The 22,391-nt window shown below is 34.0% G+C and overlaps 1 protein-coding gene across 2 annotated transcripts in view; it reads right to left on the bottom strand.

The window, feature by feature from the left end:
• LOC145265430 (nicolin-1-like) overlaps positions 1 to 22,391 on the bottom strand; it is a 69,021-nt gene that overhangs the window by 46,331 nt on the left and 299 nt on the right. The window lies entirely within an intron of this gene.

Raw genomic sequence — 22,391 nt, forward strand, 5'->3', positions numbered from 1 at the left:
TGACGTCTATGCTGTTATGACCACCGTCAAACTGGAAGTGACGTAGGTTTAAATTAAGGCTAGAAAATCGAAAAGAGGGGATGACTTTCGAAAATATCTGCGAAAAAAGCGACCCTTTCCTGTAGAAAAGTGCCCAGTTGAGAGTGAAGAAATTAATGTTTTTAGCCAATTTTTCGGTATTTGTCGTCTGAAGGATCAAGCTTCAAAACAATACTGATTTTGTGAAAATCCGTCGGCTGTCGAAAGTTTTAGGCAGACATGCAAACATACATACATTTATATATTGGTAGGTCAAATTTTCGATCCAACCCGATTAAAAAGCTTGCCCTATCTCTGAATACCCTTTATGTAAAATTTCAAATGTTTAGACCAGAAATTGTCTGAGTAATTTGGTAGAGGCTGCAGAGGTCAATTTTTTTTTAACTTTTATCCCTATTATCATCCCTTAACATTTATTTTTTGGGGCTCAAATCAAGTTATTAAGTTAGATCCACGTCCAAGGAACCTATATCTAAAATTTCAAGTGTTTATACCGAAAATTGGCAGAGGAGTTTGGTAGAGTTCTCGAAGGTCAAATCATTGAACTTTGACCCCTTAACAGTCAAATTTCTGGCCGAAAACGGATTACAAAGATTTTCCCAAATCTCAATACCCTGTATATCAAATTTCGAGTCTGTAGACTTAAAATTGACAGAGTTATTGCGTAAGGAAATGTATACAGACAGACGCACACACAGACACTTTCACTTTTATAGATATACTAGCACTTCAGCCCGACGTTGCCCGAGTATTTGGATGTGTCTGTTGAGCAAAAAAAAAAAAAAAAAAAAAAAGTGGTAGTAGGAAGGCAGGCTCGAACCCGTATCGCAAAGGAGGAAAAGAACGGGGGGAAAAACAGACGTCTATGCTGTTACGACCACCGCCAAACCAGAAGTGACATTTTTTTTAAATTAAGGCTAGACAATCAAAAGGAGAGGATGACTTTCAAAAATATCGGCGAAAAAAGCGCCCCCCCCCACCTGTAGAAAAGTTCCTAGTTGAAGGTGAAGATATCAATGTTTTTAGCCAATTTTTCGGTATTTGTATTCTGAAAGTTCGGACTTTAAAATGATATTGATCTTGGTAAAATCTGTCGCCTCTGACGAAAGTTTTACATTTAACATACATACATTTATATATTGGTGACTAAAAATTTTCGACCCAAACTGATTAAAAAGCTTGCCCTATCTCTGAATACCCTTTATGTAAAATTTCAAATGTTTAGACCGGAAATTGTCTGAGTAATTTGGTAGAGAACGCAGATGTCAATTTGTTTTAACTTTGACCCCTATTATGACCACTTAAAATTTATTGTTTTGGGCTCAAATCAAGTTATTAAATTAAATCCATGTCCAAGGAACATATATCTAAAATTTCAATTGTCACAGGAGTAGTGTAGAGTTCTCAAAGGTCAAATCGTTGAACTTTGACCCCTTAACAGTCAAATTTCTGGCCGAAAACGGATTACAAAGATTTTCCCAAATATCAGTACTCTGTATATCAAATTTCGAGTCTGTAGACTTAAAAATTGACAGAGTTATTGCGTAGGCAAATGTACACACACATACAGACACAAAGACACGTTCACTTTTAGCATATTAGCATTTTGGCCCGGCGTTGCCCGGGTGTTTGGAGGTGTATGCTGAGCAAAAAGAAACAAAAAAAAAAAACGGTCAATTTTTTTTAACTTTGACCCCTATTATGACCCCTTAACATTTATTGTTTTGGGCTCAAATCAAGTTATTAAGTTAGATCCATGTCCAAGGAACCTATATCTAAAATTTCAATTGTTTAGACCCAAAATTGTCAGAGGAGTTTTGTAGAGCTCTCAAAGGTCAAATTCTTTAAATTTGACCGCTTAATAGCCAAATTTCTGGCCGAAACCGATCACATAGATTTTCCCAAATCTCAGTACCATGTACTATCAAATTTCGAGTCTGTAGACTTAAAATTGACAGAGTTATTGTGTAGGGAAATGTACACAGACACTTCACTTTTATAGATATATAGATAGACTAGCATTTCAGCCCAGCGTTGCCCGGAAGTTTGGATGTGTATGTTGAGCAAAAAAAAAAAAAGAAAGTGGTAGTAGGAAGGCAGGCTCGAATCCATAGTACTGATGTCTTTGCGGTTACGACCACCGTCAAACCTGAAGTGACTTATGTTTACATTAAGACTAGACAATCGAAAGGAGAGGATATCTTTCAAAAATATCGGCGAAAAAAGCGACCCCACCCCCTGTAGGAAAGTGCCTAGTTGAAGGCGAAGACGTTAATGTTTTTAGCCAATTTTTCAATATTTGTCGTATGAAAGGTCGAACTTTAAAATAATACTGATTTTGGTTAAATCTAGGCACCACCAAAACTGGGGGGACAGGTAAGTACTTTTTGACGGACCGTCTTTTTAAAAATCTACCAAAAATCAGGTAACTATCCGATCAATACGAAATTTTTAGCGATTATTAAGAGAAGAATGAACTTTATAACAGTCTACTTATTTTTCATAAACGATATTTATATATATTTTTTTACTTACAACCCCCCCCCTTGTTTGAGGTGGTACAAATATGCTTAAAATAATCATCTGAAACTGAACACAACATATTGTGTTATTGTAAGGGACAGAAATATAGATTTAAAAAAAAAAAAAAAATTGTTTGCATACCTTATTTTGACGTCTGAATATCAGAACTTCGATTGTGTTTAATTATCCCGCTTTTGAGTTTTGAAGTGTGAAATTCGGTGAATATGTTAAGTAAAATAATTAATTTAAGTTAAGCAAAACAAAAAAAAATTTTTTTTTAATATTTATACGAAAAAAGCCATTTTAAAATCTTTGATAAATAAATTAACAATTTTTTTTTAGCGAGCCGAATAATGCATGACCATTATTAAACAGGGCATGTTTTGAAGAATCGATAAAAAAAAAAAAAAATTCGATAAATATTGTGCCCTTTGTGTTAAAAATAGCATCATTTTTTCGATCTTGTTTAAAAACGTTTGCCGCCTTTCGACTACGGTGGACCAAACGTGCTGAAATAATTTTTTTTTATTCTGCTTTAAATTGCCCCTCCCCCATTTTGGGGAGCCTGGCCCCCACACACATACACATTAAAAACCAAACTCATACAAATGGTTACCCATCTGGTACTGGCCAGCCTCAGCGTTAATAATACATTGAAATTTTCGTTACTGAAAAATAAGTTTTTTTGGTCTGTTTGATCTTCCATAGTTTGCTTTTTATCGAATACAAACGTAAACAGTGTCGATCTAGACTCTAGATTGACGCGAAGTAACTGGTTGCCTATATGAATAAGTGGAATTATTTGAAATCCGGGTACTTATTGTTAACTCTACCCAGTTGTGTCCCTTGAACACTCTTCACAACAGAGAGTTAACTTCCCTACCGGGGACGGTGTAAACGGGACTTTTCGAAAAATATGGTGCGACCTGTACGCACGTGTTGAATAAACCCTCCTCAACCCTACTCCCGTTATCTGTGTTTATTTGCTTCTACATTGGTAGCAGAGCGTATCAAAACTAACAAACAAAAAAAACATGGCCTCTAAATTCATTCCCCTACCAACGTTAAACACGGAAAAATATAATTCCTGGAAGAAAGAAATGCGCATATGGGAACTAGCCACTACTTTAGATGAAAGAAAACGGGCCCCCGTCGTGCTTTTGTCCTTGGAAGGAAAAGCGAGAGAGGCGCTGCTTGAATTGGATATCACTTTACTCAATGCCGAAAACGGAATGGAGATAGTATATCAAAAGTTGGACACCCTCTTTTTAGAAGACGCAAACCAGGCAGCATTTAGGGCGTACGAGGCATTCGAAAGTCACCGAAGAAAGAGCGGCATGGCAATAGATACATTTCTAATTGAATTTGAACGCCACATTGCCAAATTGAAAGAATTCAACATAATTCTTCCCGAGCCGGTCCTAGCGTTCAGAGCTCTCAAAAGCGCCAACCTCACCCCCGAAAACGAACGCTTAATAAAAGCCACCGTTCGAGAACTAACACTCGGAGAAATGTCTAAACAATTAAAAAAAATTCTTAATGACTTTGAAACTCATTCACCGCCGAAAACTCCTCCGGTTGCTATGAAAACCGAATCCGACATTATTTTCCCCACTGACGAAACTGAAAACACCTACTACACCAGTAGTCGTGGTCGAGGCCGCCGCCACGGTGATAAAACAGCCAGTCTCACCAGTCGTGGGGCTGGCAGATGGGGTAGGGGTCGCAACCAAAATTCAACCCACTACAACAACATCAAAAGAAATTCAAACCACAAGGTTGAAAGCGACAGCAGCAGCAGCAGCAGCAGCGGTGTTTGTTTCAAGTGTGGGTGTAAATACCACTGGATTCGCGACTGTCCGTATGATGAAATTGACAAGACCGACAAAGGAGGCCACTTGCTCATTTCCAACATCGTCCTCATGAACGAGCGTGAAGAATATGGCAGCACCAGCACGTTTTTGGGAGAAACGCTCGGATCCGCTGTCTTGGATAGTGGTGCATCTGGGACAGTTTGTGGAAGAAAATGGTTCGAGTGTTTTCTAGAAACCCTGCCAGAAAAACAAAAAATAAAAGTTCGAGATGGAAGGAAAAACTACAAATTTGGTGATGGGAACACCATTAAATCTACTCACACAGCAACTTTACCATGTGTCATTGCTGGCATTGAAGTCAGTATTATCACTGACGTGGTGGACGCCGAAATACCGCTTTTACTGAGCAAAAAGTCGATGAAAAGAGCCGGCACAAGCCTCAATTTCGAGAACGACAGTGTCACCATGTTTGGAAAAAAAATCCCACTGCAATGTACTTCTTCAGGGCACTACCACATTCCCATAACAAGACCTACACCAGACCGAGGTAAGTTCAAACATATTTTGTTTACCAAAGAAATTTCCAACAAAAATAGGCAAGAAAAAATAAAAATCGCCACCAAACTTCATAGACAATTTAGTCACCCTAGCGGTAAAAAGCTATGTGACTTAGTCAGGAGCACCGGAATGAAAGACAAGCAATTCATTAAGATACTTCAGGAAATTCCCAATTCTTGTGAAATTTGCATGAGATACAAAAGGGTTGAACCCAGACCTGTCGTGGGGTTTTCACTGGGAACATATTTTAATAAGAGCATTGCCATGGACATAAACAAAATTAATGGTAACAAAGTATTACACCTTATTGATCATGGTACAAGGTACAGTGTTGCAGCTAAAATTCCGGGTAAAGAGAGCTCCGATATTATTAATACTATTTTCAAAAATTGGATTACTTATTTTGGTACCCCTGGATTTATTCTCACTGACAATGGCAGAGAATTCAACAACCAGGCGTTTAGGAACATGGCACAAAATATGAATATCGTCGTTCGTACCACTGCTGCTGAAATCCCATGGAGTAATGGGCTAAATGAAAGGCACAATGGTATTTTAGGGGAAATGGTGAAGAAAACCCTAGAAGAAACAAATTGCAGTTTTGAGGTGGCTCTCGCGTGGGCAGTAAGTGCCAAAAATACACTTCAAAGTGTCCATAGATATAGTCCCAACCAACTCGTTTTTGGCAGAAATCCCAACCTACCTGGTTTTCTTAATGACAAACTCCCTGCACTAGAAGGTGTCTCTACCAGTGAAATTGTGGCAAATAATCTTAACGCTATGCATGCTGCCAGGAAACACTTCATAGCGAGTGAATCTTCAGAAAAGCTTAGACGAGCTCTCCGCCACCAAGTTAGAACAGGTATCACCCAATACTATAAAAATGGAGATGCTGTTCTTTACAAAAGGAACTTGTGTGATAGGTGGCTTGGCCCTGGGACAGTCATAGGGTGTGAAAACAAACAGGTGCTTGTCAAGCATGGCGGCACCTATGTTAGAGTACATCCGTCTCGTTTAACTTTCTACCCCGAAACATACCAGACTCACAATGAGGGCAACAACGAGGAATTGAGCACCCAACAAGAGTCTGAAGGATCCCCAAGAGTGTCAAACTTCGAAGAGAACATTTTAGAAGAAAATTTAGAAATGGCAGACAACACTGAACAACGCCCTACTATGGAGACTCAAGACATAACCAATAAATGCGACACCACCACCAGGAAAGTCAAACTTCCCAAACCTGGACAAATCATAAAATGCAAGCTTGCCAACGACACAGAATCAGACTGGAAGAAGTTAAATGTCATAAGTAGAGCAGGCAAAGCCACTGGCAGAAATAAACATTTGATGAATGTAGTTATGGAACAGGGTGAAGCATTTTGGTTGGACTTTGAACATGGAGTTTCCGATTGGCAAGCTGATGAGACTGAAGAAAATGAAGAGCACCATGATTCCTGCACTGAGGAAGAAGTAATGATCACCTCTGCTGACGATAGCCTGGAACTAGAGGAAGCTAAACAAAAGGAACTTCAGAGCTGGGATAAAAATAAAGTCTATGTTCAAGTACCGGATCAGAGCCAACCAAAAATCTCCACCAGATGGATTTACACAAGCAAAAATTCCCAAACATTCAAGGCCAGACTTGTCGCCCGAGGTTTTCAGGATAAAGATGCTGAGAATCTAAGAAATGATTCTCCCACATGCTCCAAAGAAGGTTTACGTGTAGCATTAGCTATAATGGCATCCAACCATTGGGTATGTAAATCCATGGATATCAAAACAGCATTTCTGCAAAGCAAGAAGTTGGAAAGACAGGTTTATCTGAATCCTCCCAAAGAAGCTAATGTACCCCAAGGCTATATTTGGAAACTCTCCAAATGTGTATATGGCCTGACCGATGCCTCTAGGTCCTGGTATCTCACACTCAGGGAGGAATTGATGAAGTCAGGAGCTATAGCTTCAAAATATGATCAGGCTATATTTACATGGCATTTCGAAAACAAATTGCAAGGGATAATTGCTACCCATGTGGATGATTTTTGCTTTGCAGGGTCAGAGATTTTTCATAGAAAAGTTATTGACAAAATCCATCAAATATTTGCAGTTAAATCTGAAGAAACTGCAGAGTTTCAGTACATAGGATTAGACATTAAACAGAATAGGGAAAATATTAAACTTGGACAGAATGAGTACGTAAAGAAATTGAAATATATCCCAGTGGAAAATGGCAGGAATATTAATGACAAAATATCCACAGCGGAAATTTCTGAAATCAGGCAAGTTATCGGCCAACTTAACTGGCTGGCTACCCAGACCAAACCTGATCTCAGCTACGATGTCAGTGCATTAAGCTCCATCCTCAAACAAAGTAATGTGGAATGTATAAAACATGCCAATAGAGTAGTAAAGAAAGCCAAGAAAGAAAAATCCCAGGTAGATATTCCTGACTTAGGAGATCTCAGTCATCTCAAGATTGTTGCCTACAGTGATGCCTCATTCGCCAACCTGACAGACGGAGGATCTCAAGGTGGTTACATAATCTTTTTAGTTGGCAATAACCACAAATATACACCAATAACCTGGCAGTCCAAGCGCATTAGAAGAGTGGTCAAAAGCACACTGGCTGCTGAAACCCTAGCCATGGTTGACATGTCAGAGGCCTGTCTGTTTTATAGGAAACTACTATTAGAAATACTGCAATTGAAGGATGAACCCGAAAATATAAAAATAATCTGCAAAACTGACAATTCCTGTCTCTTTGACTCTGTGCATTCATCCACCCAAATACTAGATAAAAGGCTTCGTATTGAGATGGCTATTTTGAGAGAAATGCTGGAAAGAAAAGAAATAGCAGAGTTCTCTTGGATACCCACCAATGGACAGGTAGCTGATTGCTTAACCAAGAAGGGAGTCCCTTCATTTAAGATACTTGAGTTCGTATCTGAACCCAAAAAAACGGATATGTAAAAATATTTTTTTTTTCTTTCTTTTTCAGTGGTCATCTAGAAGACAAGAAAAAGAGGGAAGTATTGTTAACTCTACCCAGTTGTGTTCCTTGAACACTCTTCACAACAGAGAGTTAACTTCCCTACCGGGGACGGTGTAAACGGGACTTTTCGAAAAATATGGCGCGACCTGTACGCACGTGTTGAATAAACCCTCCTCAACCCTACTCCCGTTATCTGTGTTTATTTGCTTCTACACTTATATTATAATATTTTTGCATATTCTCATAGAAAATCATCCTAAATCTTAGTTAGACAACAAAATAAATTAATTATTTCAAAAACCTTTTTTAAAAAATATGTACGTTTTTTGTGCAAGACAAAAAATGTCAATTGTTAACTTTTTGGGAAAATTTAACATTTAAAATTTAATTAAAAATAGTAGAAAAAGTTTTACATTATTCTGTTTTCTATATGATAAAATTCAGGGTTTTATCTTTCTGGAAAAAAAAAGTTACTCAGAAATAATGCAGTTTGATAAATGTAATTTCGTTTTAAAAAACAACAACTTGATTTTTCGGCCATTTTTGGCGGTGCCTAGTTAAATCCGTCGCCTCTGTCGAATGTTTTAGGCAGACATGCAAACATACATACATTTCTATATTTGTAACTAAAAATTTTCGACCCAAACCGATTAAAAAGCTTGCCCTATCTCTGAATACCCTTTATGTAAAATTTCAAATGTTTAGACCAGAAATTGTCTGAGTAATTAGGCAGAGACCGCAGAGGTAAAATTTTTTAAAACTTTGACCACTATTATGACTCCTTAAAATCTATTGTTTTGGGCTCAAATCAAGTTATTAAATTAAATCCATGTCCAAGGAACCTATATCTAAAATTTCAAGTGTTTAGACCCAAAATTGTCGGAGGAGTTTGGTAGAGTTCTCAAAAGTCAAATCGTTGAACTTTTACCCCTTAACAGCCAGATTTCTGGCCGAAAACTGACCACAAAGATTTTCCCAAATATCAGTACTCTGTATATCAAATTTCGAGTCTGTAGACTTAAAATTGACAAAGTTATTGCGTAGGGAAATGTACACACACAGACACGTTCACTTTTATATATATATATATATATATATATATATATATATATATATATATATAGAGAGAGAGAGAGAGAGAGAGAGAGAGAAATAAAAATTACAATAAGTTTACCAAGGTCATCAAAATGGTAAACTTAAAATATATTATAAATATTAAAGAGTTAATATTTACAAGTAATCTCTATAATATATATATATATATATATATATATATATATATATATATATATATATATATATATATAGCTGAAGTACTAAGTTTCCCCAAGACTCAAATAGACATGAAAATGTTTCAGAATTGTATTTAACAATAATAAAATTAAAAAACAAGGATTCATACATTATACACAAAATTAAATCATGTGATCTATGATTTATAAAAATGTGTAATGGTGCTCGGTGTTGCACAGGGGTTTTGGTGGAGAATAGTGTCTAAAGTACAAAACAAGCATTCACCATAAAGTCCAACGTTAACCCTAACCTAATTGTAAGACGGTTGCTGCAGCATTGTAGTGTCAGAGCTACCATTTAATTTAATTTTCTATGTTTATTACCTTTAGCAAATAAGATACACACTTTTTATAATATTTGCTAATATTTTTCCTCCGAGGAGATGTATAAACACAAAAATCATGGGTTAAGGAAATACATTTTACTATACTGTATTCTTTGTCGTGCATACAATAAAATTTCTATATTTGAAATTTAACTTTTTCAAATCACAAATTTTGAACTCCTAAATTATGATTTTTATATATATATATATATATATATATATATATATATATATATAAATCCAAGTTTTATGATATCTTTTTTGTTTATAAATTTGTTAGGTGAAAGTACAGAATAGTTACAAAACACACACCAGCCTGGTAACATAAGTGCATAAGTACCAATAAAGTAATTGTTAATATTGTATTCAGCTAAATCCATAACAAACGGCGCTTGACTAAATGGTTTATTTTATTGACGCTACACCGTAATCATGTGATTAAAATTTTAGCAGACGAAAAATTGGGAGACAAAAAAGTCAAGAGTTCCCAATTTTTATTTAAAATTAAGAAATTATTTTCTAAAATATTTTGTTTATATATTGTTATATTTTGTTTATATATTGTTATATTTTGTTTTTAAGTAAAATCAAGAAATTAATTCTAAAAATATTTTTTATATCCATTTTCGTTCAAAAGGGTTACTTTTCGGTAGCTTCAACGGTTAACCTAAATTTTCCGAATGTCAGAAGGAGGCTCGTTTGCGGGACCTACTTATCTAAGCTTCACCGATTTTTGTTATTATGATTTTTATTTGGTCTTTTTTTATTTTGTTTTTTTTGGGGGGGGGGATGTTTTTTTTTTTTGTTTTTTTTTGACGGAGTTTATGTAATTATTAACAGGAAAATTGGTGAAAGTCAAAATAGAATCCGTGCTATTTTTAAATATTATTTTCAAGTTTAATTAAAGTTTTACGATACCCTTTTCTTATTATTGCTTTTATATTCTTTTGTTATTTTTATTTATTTATTTACTTATTTATTTTTTGCCGGATTTAAAAAATAAACAAAATGAAAGCAAAGCAAAGCAATAAAACAAAACAAAAAAATTTGGTGCTTATGCACTTATGTTACCGTTTTTGTTTTTTTTAAATGCTTAAAGCGTCTTGCCCAATGTTTGAAGAGTTTCTAACTGTTTTTTAAAGGAAAATTGATGAAAGTCAAAATTAGCACTTGTGACGATAAACAAAAAACTTTAGCGTACCTTGTACCTCTCATGGAATGTCGTCGATTGAAACACAGTAAATTGTTATTTGGTGCTAGTGCATTTATTAATCCGCGCTATTTTGAAATAGTATTTTCAAGTTTAATTAAAGTTTTACGATACTTATTTTTATTAAATTGATAGGTGAAAGTACAGAATAGGTACACAAATCCCTCCCGTCTCCATGTTAAGAATGGCTTTCTAAATAATGTCATTATTTCAGCACGGCTCAATAAGAGCATGAGTACCTTTCATTTTCTTGAATAAAATAAAAACTACTCGACGAGATCACTACTGTTTTTGTTTTAATAATTTTTTTTTATTCAAAAATAAAAATTTCAATTATTCAAAACATGTTTTTTTCCCAAAGCTTATTGGGATTTTTTTTAAAATACCATATTTTTCATGAACATGCTCTAAAAATGTTTCAAAATTATCTAATATTTTTTTCAATTTTCATGTTATAAGTTTGCGCGAGCCTTTTCTAGTCTCACACAAAAACACGCGCTCACATCTCAAGCTATATTACTTGTCATATACATACGCGCACACAAACATATGCGCACACGTCCACACACGTACATATATTCACGTTCGCGTATATACACTCACATTCACGTGTATACACACACACACTAACGTACACACATGTACTCACATGCGCGCACACGTACGCACACATGGGCAACGTTACTTCCCCTTTGAAGGAAATCCACACATGCGCAAAAGACCACCGGAAACAACTATAAAAGCAAGAGACAAGCTGTTTTCAACGCTTTTTGGACCAGCTTCCGAGCTGGACGGTCTACGGACTAACAGCATGCCTTTTCGGCAGGCGCGCGCATGCGCGTGCCTCACGCTACTTGTTACCATGTGGAGCAAAAAGCTAACAAACAGTACGTATACTGTTTATACGCTTTCTCTCTCTATGAACTGGATTGACTTTCTCACTCTTTTTTCCCCTTTTGCTTTGGTCCATCAACCAGACAACTCTTCTACAACTCATGCCTCAGAACACCTTCGCGTAGCTGACTGCTAACATGGCGCACAGCTTAACTGATGTCAACCCTTTGTCTTTGTCTACACGCTGAACTATCATTCCCATTTACACTACATTACTCACTTCTCTTCCCACGCGCGAACAAATGATAGTGACCCGAACGTGAGATGAACACACATTTCTTTTTCCTTCTATACTACAAGTCCCGCAACAAACGATGGTGACACCCGCGCGGACATGAACACGTGTTATATCTAAAACATTCATTCTTTCAACAGTAAATAAACGACACGTTTATCTTACCCAGCAATTGAGCTTTTGTTTCCTTCTTTCTGTTACATGATAAGGGCTGTCCCCTTTTCATGTAAGTATAAAAATAGAGAGATTTAGTTAAAATGAAAATGAAATAGCAATAGACAAAATTCGAACCTCGTAATTTAGGTTTAGAAATAGATTACGTGTGAGAATTAGAAAAAGGAATGTAAAGCAAACGATTGTTTAGAATAGAGATAAAATATTTCAAGAAAAGAATGTGCACTGTCAATTTTGTTATAAAAATTTAATTGAAAGAATGCAGCTATAAGATAATGTTTTTAACATATTGGAAAAATAGGTTACTGAGTATAGGTTAAAATTCCTTTTGTAAAAAAAGGAAAAGTTTTGGACACGCATGTCCAGAACACGTGAAAGAAGGCACATGTTTTAACATGTGTATGACGTCATGGAAAATAGAAAGTTCTAGACATAGACAGAAAAACTTTAGAGTAGAGCAGACAGAAGCAGGGGGGATTTTGAGAGGGACAGACGACAGTCCAGTTTGGAATTCGAACGTCTAGAAGCGAGACGGTCACTTTGAAACTTAATATGTGAAGCTTTGAATTCTTGATGATGAAAACCACGGCCGGTCGTGAGAAGAAATAAAACCATCAGGTGTTTTTGTAAACGTCGTCTTTGTGTTGTGATTCCAGCAAAAGGTAAAGTGAATTGTATTACATGTCTGTATATCTGTGTTATAAAATGTCTTAACATACACATCTCACATCTACAATGTGAACTCTACATCTTACATATCTACACTAAGACTGTCTGAAGACTGTCTACACAATGTCTGAACACTATCTCCTCCCTCTAAGAGCTTCCATCAACACATCTAAGTAATGAACATTTAATATATATGAAACGTCATAAAATGAACAATATCACTAACAACATCCCTCTCTCTCTCTAAGACTCAACGACAAACTCTCTCTAAGACTCTCTTTTAATGAAACCCCTATATAACATTTCCATTCGTTTCATTATTTTCTTTTGTAGTGAGTTAGGGTATTTATATCCTCGCCCGCAACAAGCTTCTTTATGGCCTCATCGACATAAGACCATTTCATTTCTTCTACTGATCCCGATATGTATTTTAGTCTTCTTTTAATACGAGACCAGTAGGCTTCAATATTGTTGGTGCAAACACCAGTAAGCGGATCCACAAAATTTTGTGAATGGTTTACAGTCCCGTGAACATAAACTTGAAAATAATATTTAAAAATAGCGTGGATTCCATTTTGACTTTCACTAATTCTCATGTTAATAATCATATAAACTCCGGCAAAAAGAAAAATATCTATAAAAAAAACAGATAAAATCATAACAAAAATCATGCGCAAATTTCAAGCCAAAATAAATAATAAAAAAACTAGGTCACACGTGCAAAAATTCTTTCCTTGTAAAAATAATAACTTCTTCCTCAGTCGAACAACGTACAACATCAGAACCGATGCGTATTTCACTACAGGCGTAGCATTCGTGTACGTCCGCTCTTTTTCTTTATATTTTTTAATAAATAAAATAACTCCTGAAATTGATTGTTATTAATTTCATGGTGCATGTTTCATTCATTGTTAAAATATTTGTTTTGACTTTTATCTTCAATGAAAGAAATTTTACAAAAAAAAATCAAATTGTTTTCGAAATTCCTTTCATTGTATTTCCACTTTTTTGCTGTACCAAATTTTTTCGCTACACAAAAACTTTTGATTATATAATGGTATATTTCAAAACAACAATTCCACAGGAATCAGAATCAGAATCGTATTTGGTATCGGAATCGTTAATCAACGTTTTCTTGGAATCGGAAAAAATTTAGGAATCGTCCCAACACTACCTGAAATCATAGATATTCCGCATCTCTATCCACTGCACCATGTGATCAGAGGAAAGAGAATCAGAGAGAACTTTGAAGTGTTGCCATAGATGGTAGTGTCATCAGCATAAATGTCTACGAATAATCTTAGGATGTGATTTGGAAGATCATTGATGTAGATCAGGAAGAGAGTTGAGCCTAGGATTGACCCCTGAGGGACTCCAGCATTAATACTGAGAGCTTCTGATTTTTGCCCATCAACCACTACTCTTATGAACCTCTTATTAGAGAAAGGATTTAATAATTGAAAAGACATTTCTAGCTATACCATAGCTAGAAATTTTAAGGAGTAGACCTTTATGCCATACTCTATCGAAGGCCTTTGATATGTCAAGGGCAATTGCCCTAGAAAGGAAACCTCTGTTGAGAGATTCGCTAATTCTATGAGATATAACTGTTAACACATCTGCTGTAGATCTAGCAGAACGGAAACCATATTGCATGTCACTTAGGAGGTTATTTTTGATGAGGTGATTGACTACTTCTCTATTTAACACAGATTCCAGCTACTTACTCATGACGCACAGGGAACTGATTGGTCTGTATTGAGAGAAAGATGACTGATCAATTTTTAAATATGGCACATACTGATGAGGTTTTCCAGGGTGTTAGGAAGCAATTTTTCTTAAACAAATATTAACTGAGATTTTTTTTTTTTTACTGCCATTCACCCCAAACAGGGAGGTTATAATTGAGAATAAAACTAAGAAAAAAAAAACAACATATTTTAGTGATATTAGTTTTAAATTACTTTGTATCTATTTGGCTGAATTCATGATTCCAAGCAAGAAATAACAAATATACTAATCTACTATTGCTTTGCCTTGCGATTATTGTAATATATTGTGAACTCTTTAGTCTGTCGTCTCAACCTCAACACATTGCTCTGTTTAGTTAATTTAGAACTAAAAATTGGCAGCCATTTCATATAGATTATTGAAAAAACACACAAGAAAAAACAGAAGAAAAAAAATGTGTGCAGCATTAATAATAAAATAGACTGATGAAGTAATAGGATGTTATTTCTGGACAATTCACAAAAGTTGTATATCCAGCAGGACATCAATGGCAAAGTCAATGAATTTGAAAGGGTTGGAAAGAAACCACTTCAAAATATGATTTAATTGATCTTTCTAGTGAAATGATTTCATCTTGACTCTTCAGTTTGAATCAGAAAAACCGATTGATGCAGTTGGCTGAAATCAGCTGAATATAGCTAAAAAATTTATTTCTATTACTTAGTGTCTTTTCAAAGTATTCATTTTTAGACATTTTCTAGAATCAAAATCATGTAATTAATTCTAAATTGAAATAAGGATCAGAGGAAATAAGGTTTAATAGCATTATATCTTAGAGTTTAATCTTCGTAAGAGACGTAAAATTGATTCAAACTTATTTGGAGAATTAATTTTACCCGCCCTGGGACAGATATTTTTCTTGTTATTATATGAAATAAATGTACAGTAATTTCTCACAACACCTGAACTGGAAGAAAAATGCGCTGCATATGACCATCAAAAGCATATCATCATCATCATATGACTGCATGTAGTTTGAAATCAACATTTGATGCCAGGTTTCTTAACATTAAAAAAGGCTAGTATCACAAGGAAAAGAATTTGTCATGCAAAATATCAAATTGAATTACAGCAATAAAAAGCTTTCAAATTCTCTATAATCATTGCAACATGAAACTATAATAGTGGTAATTTTAAAGGATTTTTCGTGGGTAAAAAGATACTGCACCTTTACCAATACTTCAATCATAGTCATTTGTTTTCCTATTTTTGCATATGAATTACAAAATATCTGATATTTCCCCAAAACCTTTGGTCTTGATGGAGGGGAAATTAAAACTTGCTCTGCTATGGTTTGAAATGATCTGAAATGACAGCAAGGGGAGACTTGGTTACAAATATTTCTCATATGTTATCTCTCCCCTCTTTTTGAAATAAGGTACGATTATGAATATCCCCAGTATCAAATAATCCTTATACACTGTAAAATTTACTTTGTTATTTCCGATCATTTGAAACCATAGCAGCAAGTTTTAGTCTCCCCTTCATCAAAGCCAGCGGTTTGGGTGAAATATATATATATATATATATATATATATATTTATATATATATGGATATATCTACACTCACATCCAAAACTGAATATTGAAATGCTTGTATCTTTGGTTCTATGAGATGAAACTACATGAAAATATACAGGATTTTTGAAGATTATAATACTATTCTATGATTAAAATTTTATGACAATTAATAAAAAATGACCTATATTTTTAAACCAAAAAAATATGCCCAAATTTGCCTACATTTGTGTATATAGTGTCCTAGCAGGCCAGCTTTAGTTTTGTTGTTTCTGTTGTATCCTCTGTGGCCTTGCATGACCACTAATATATATGTAATCTGTAGTAATAAGTAGTGAGTTATAGTGATAACACAAGAAAAGAATAAGTTTAAGCCTCCCAAAATCTATACTGCAATAATCATCTACATCCTAATATTAAATAGCTCAGGTAAACAGAAGATATTTTATTATTGGAATCCTTTCAGATGAGTAATTTGTATATAGTCCAGTATAGTTCCAGATGAGCATTGTCTGAAGGTAGTGGTTTCGAAGCTGGCCAGAGGATTAGTTGGCCAAAATGTGGTGAGATGATAACAACCATGGAAGGCAGTTAAGAGACTCAGCATTCGAGCCATTTATTTATCCCCAATGCAAAGGCAGTAATGTTATGATATCATTTTTATTTTGGGGATATTTCCGGATTATAGACTTAAAGTGTCTCACATTGTTGCAGTATCCACTCCAAAAACAAGCTGAAACAAAAGATATAAAAACTGCTAAAGAAAGTAGAAGAGCACTGCTACTGCTCAGTACAAAAAAGGATGGGTCTCGTAGGATATGTGTGAGAATGTTGACAGGTTAAAAAAGGGTTGATATGCCACGGAGACAAACGTCAAGATTCAGACGGAAAAAAAACCCCAAGAATATGCAGAAAAAGAAAAGGAAAGAAAGAAGGTTTGGATTCTGTTAAATGCTTCTGGGGTCAAAACAAAAAAAAAACAGATTAATACCAAAATATTCTGTCTCTTCTCTTTTCAGTTATTTTGAGCCATAAAAAGTGTTTCAACGGTATATAATAATATGACAAAATACGCCGAGTGGAATGCATAACAAAAGAAGGTTTATTGGTACTTCGCAATAATACAAATACAAAATGGCTAATTGCTTTTGAAGTTAGATAAATGTCAATGAAAGTAAAGAAAAGGAACTTAGTGTGTGAGAGCTAAGTGCTCGCCCCTGGGAAGCTTGGTTAGCTGGAGTACACTTGTAAAGTGTCCGACGCGAGACTACAAAACAAGACAAGACGCCCCCTCAGGAGAGAATGGTAGCTCTTTTATATACGGTTTCGTATCCGGTTCGATACATAGTTATGTCCCTTATAACAAAAGGAAATACGGATTTGATATTAAATTCACTTTTCTGGAGGAATTGAGAAAATAAAATCGACTGACATTTTGATAAAAATCAATAGCTTTTATCCAAGCATATTAAATATTTCTCATCAAGGGTGGTCCTGTCAGAAAACTGTGTCCAAACAAAAACATTAGGATTTTAACTCATATTAATCGCAGAGTAATCAATAGTATGGTGTTATTCAGACACTGATTATGGGCAAAATCAAGAAACTGAGCAGACTGATTGGCGACGTTAATGCTGCTGACTGAGTTCTAAAGTGTGTCAAATGGTGAAAGGGGGACCACACACATCGATGGCAATAATTAATAATTGAATTACCTGGATTCTTCACCATGGTTAGAGTTGATAACGAGTTAAACAAAGGAGAATTGTGATTATTGTAAATCTAAAATGTCTTTACAATTATGAACCCACCACGTTCTTTCAAAAAGTGTTCCTTTTGTATTTTACCATTTAACATCATAACAACTGGTGACGTACTGATTCGACTTTCACACGGGTTAACTCCACAAAAAAGGGAAAAAATGAAATTAATTTGACTTTGAAAGAACTTTGGATTTACAAGCTAAGAATTCGACTGGCAATTACTTTCTAAAAACAAAATTCTAAAAACAAAAAAAAAAAGAAACGAACACAAGGCAAAGCTCTCGACTCAATTGTAAGTAATCTTTTTGTCTCTATATATAAATTGAAAAGAACGGCACCAAACGCAGTTTTGTTAATGCCGTAAAAATTAATTTGGTTGCTTATTGTAAGAAGAATAAAAAAAAAGGAGAAAAATGTTGACCCAAATTCACCGTGAAACAATTTTAATTGTAACTTGCCTACTGTTTATACTTATGCAAATTTGGGCATTTTTCAAATGAAGAGAAAAGTTGTCTTTTTTTTGCCTTCGCTTTTTGCGGCTAACTTTATGCAAATTTTTAACAGGAGAGAAATGTTCCCCCCCCTTTGGACTAAAGGAAATACTTTTTCATTGAGTGGAATTTTCTGAAATATTCTATTTTTAACTGTCGGTTCTAAAGTGAAAATTTTTTTTTCTTCCTCGTGGAGACAATTCCCCTCACACACACATAAAAAAAACCGAAAAAACCTAGCCATTTTGATTAATTTCCGAACAATTTCACAATTATTTTGATTAATTTCCGAACAATTCCACAATTATTTTTATTCTTTTGCAACTGTATTGTATCACAGTATATTTTTGTTTTTGTTTCACAAGTAAAAATTATTTTTTGTCCAACCTCATATTAGGTTATCTCTAAGGTTTTTACCAAGAAGCAAGGGATACATTTCTCCCTCCTCGTACGCACACACTCAAGGAAAAGACATTTTCTTTCTTTTTTTATTATTTTATCTCTCTTCTCCAGTCAAAAACGGAAATAAATTTTTTTCTCATGCGCTTAGAAAAGCCATTACATGATGGAGGAGGTTTAAAGTAGTATTAATACAGCTAATCAAGGCCCAGATGAACTAGCAGCAGAAAGCTGAGGAAAATTTAAAAGAACGTGATAAACAGCTCCACTTATAATTTCTAGAGAGGTAATAAGCATTGGAGGAGAGAATGCTACTCCAACAACAGAGACAAGAAGAGCTATTGTTAAAAATATTTGATAGAACGGAACACAGAGATGACAGCTTTGCTTTTTTCCAAAGTACAATATGGAATGCTATAGAAACGTTCAACTACCAACCAGAGTTGGATGGGATGTTTGACGCTTTCTATCGGAGGTATGAGGACCTATTCACCGTCAAACATGTTAGTTAATTAGGATCTATTCACCATCAAACATGTTAGTTAAAATTACCATCTTGACATAAAATAATTCCTACAATTGGAAAAAATGTCTTAATAGCAAGAAAATTACTTGTCTGACCCAAATTTGAATATGATATTCATTTTTGGTGCTAGTGCAGAGAGTGATCCGCGCTATTTTTTATATCGTATTTCCAAGTTTAATTAAAGTTTTATGATATGTTTTTTTTATTCAATTGTAAGGTTGAAGTATAGAATAGGTACAAAACACCCTCCCCTCCCCATGTTAAGAATGGCTTTTTAAATAATAACGTTATTATTTACGTCCGGATCACTCTCTGCACTAGTACCTCATTTTCCAGCTAACCCGAAATATAATTTACCAATTATTTTTTGTTGACTCACTCCCCCCCCACCGATTAAATTTAATAGTTTCATGCATTATTATCGTATTCAAAAATAGTGAAGACCCATTGTTTACGCGTTTTTGTATTTAAAATTTGGGGGGAAGGGAAGAGTCCCATTGGATTATAGTCGTAATCTACAACAGAGAAATCGAAAAAACAAACAAACAAAAAAAACCTACATCTCATAACTTTCAACAAAACTGAATTTTCTACCGACCTGTATACTTTTAAAGTATAGAAAATGATTCCAATATTTATTCTCACTGAATTTTCTTATTGAAACAAGAGAAAAAAATGGCATCGAATTTTTTGAGGCGCGAAGTTAGCTTTTGTTGATTGATTAGTGATTTACTGTATCACTAACTTTAAAACCAAAGCGATTGCCATTCGTTACCATAGAACAAGTCGGGTTTGTTTTACTGTACACTGATTCGAAAAAGTTGACACAAAACAAATACAGAACAAATAAATGTTATCAAAGGCAAGATAAGTTACTTTTCTAACTAGCTGGATATGTTTTAGTGTTTATATTTAATGTAACAGGTTTAAGGAGTTATAAATAAAAAAGACAAAATACTGTTAGAAACTCGCTCAATATATGGTACCGTGACATAGGCTGACATAGGTGTATCAGAATTTTTGTAGGAATTTTTGACACCTCTAACACGAAACTGCGAATAAAATATAAAAATCTCGTAATTTCTCTGTTAAAAGTGGGTTGTTTATTTTCTTTAGTGATTATACTTCCAAAATAAACTATTAAAGTTGTTTTAAAAATAATAGAAATATTTTTTTTTTTTTTTTTAAAACAGTAATGAATTTTCCGAACTCAATATTTTTCAATTTTTAAACTTTAAAAATCTATCAAAATTTTTCTATTGATTCTATTTTTACGATATTTTCAGGGTCAATGTGAAATTTTATGTTCTTTCCAATAAATCGAATATAATATTTTAGACAAACGTTTTTTTTCAATTCACGTCCCCCCCATTTTCAAGTGTCTATTAAAAAGTAAATAATTAATTTACTCACCGAAAAGTAAATAATTAATTTACTCACAAATTGAAGAGAAAAGGTCAATAAATAATATATTCAAATTAAAAAAAAAAAAAACGTAGTGTTTTTTTAGAATTTTACCTGTAAAGTTTGAAGTTTAAAACCTCTTTTTTAAACCACGTTATTTGTTTTTTCTTCTTTGTTTTTTTAATGGAACCTTGGTCCTTGCTCCTTTAATTGAAAAAAAAAATTAGGGCTTGAATTACATTTTTCGAGGAGTTATAAGCTTGGAAAGACAGGGGGTCGAATAATTCACGCCTCCCATTTTGAAATGTCTATTAAAAAGTAACTAATTAATATTTATGTACCAAAGTCTTATATATCACAAATTGAAGAGAAAAGGTCAATAAATAATATATTCAAATTTAAAACAAAAAAAAAGTATTGTTTTTTAGAAATTTACCTGTAAAGTCCGAAGTTTAAAACCTTTTAAAAAAAAAAAACACTTTTTTTTTTTTAATGAAACCTTGGTCCTTGCTCTTTAATTGAAAAAAAAAAATTAGGGCTTGAATTGCATTTTCCGAGGAGTTATAAGCTTGGAAAGATGGGGTGGAATTATTCACTATTTTCACGAAATTTCTGACACACTGGCTGACATATATTCGGCGGGGTTTTAACAGTATTTTGACTGTTATTTTTATTTATAACTCCTTTCCCCAAACTTACCGTCTCCGAGAGAGAGTCGGCCGCCATTTTGAATTTTCGAATACATCGGTTTTTCGAGCTGAATAAACATGTTACATTAAATATAAACACTAAAAACATATCCAGTTTGGTAGAAAAGTAACTTATCTTGCCTTTGATAACATTTATTTGTTCTATATTTGTTTTTTGACAACTTTTTCGAATCTATGTGTACAGTAAAACAAACCCAACAAGTCATTTTATTCATTATTTTTTCAGGAATGAAGTCTCCTTACAGCACTAGGTGTGTCAGAAATTTCGTGAAAATAGTGAATAATTCCACCCCATCTTTCCAAGCTTATAACTCCTCGAAAAATGTAATTCAAGCCCTAATTTTTTTTTTTTTTTTTTTTTTTTTTTTCAATTAAAGGAGCAAGGACCAAGGTTTCATAAAAAAAAAGTTTTAAACTTCGGACTTCATAGGTAAATTTCTAAAAAAGTTTGTCTAAAAGTATATTCGGTTTATTGGAAAGAGCATAAAATTTCACATTGACCCTGAAAATATCGTATAAATAGAATCAATGGAAAAAAATGATAGATTTTTAAAGTTTAAAAGTTGCAAAATACTGAACTCGTAAAATTCAATTTCAATAGTTTTTGGAAGTATAATCCATAAAGAAAATAAACCCACTTTTTAAAAGAAATTATGAGTTTTTTTGTTTTTTTTAAATATTTTAATCGCAGTTTCGTGTTAGGGGTGTCAAAAATTCTGATACACCTATTACAGCAACAGCACTGCCAGAAGAACTCATTTTGATTTTCATGTGACGAAAAATAGAACTTTGAAATAATAATAATAATAATAATAATAAAACTTGAAAACTGTTTCAGAATATTGCAAGTATACAGGTTGATAGAAAATTAGATTTTAATGGGGTCGGTACTTCTGTAGTTTTAGTAGTTTAGATACGTGCTATTTTTTTTTAGATATGATTTTCAAGTTAAATTCAATTTTTATTGTATCTTTCGTTTATTAAATTCTTAGGTGAAAGTACAGAATAATTAACAAAGCCTCCCTCCTCATGTAACGTTATTATTTCAGCACGGTTCATAAACGAC

The sequence above is a fragment of the Euprymna scolopes genome, chromosome 40 (assembly GCF_053919585.1).
Source record: "Euprymna scolopes isolate OS-2025 chromosome 40, ASM5391958v1, whole genome shotgun sequence".
Classification (NCBI taxonomy): domain Eukaryota; kingdom Metazoa; phylum Mollusca; class Cephalopoda; order Sepiida; family Sepiolidae; genus Euprymna; species Euprymna scolopes.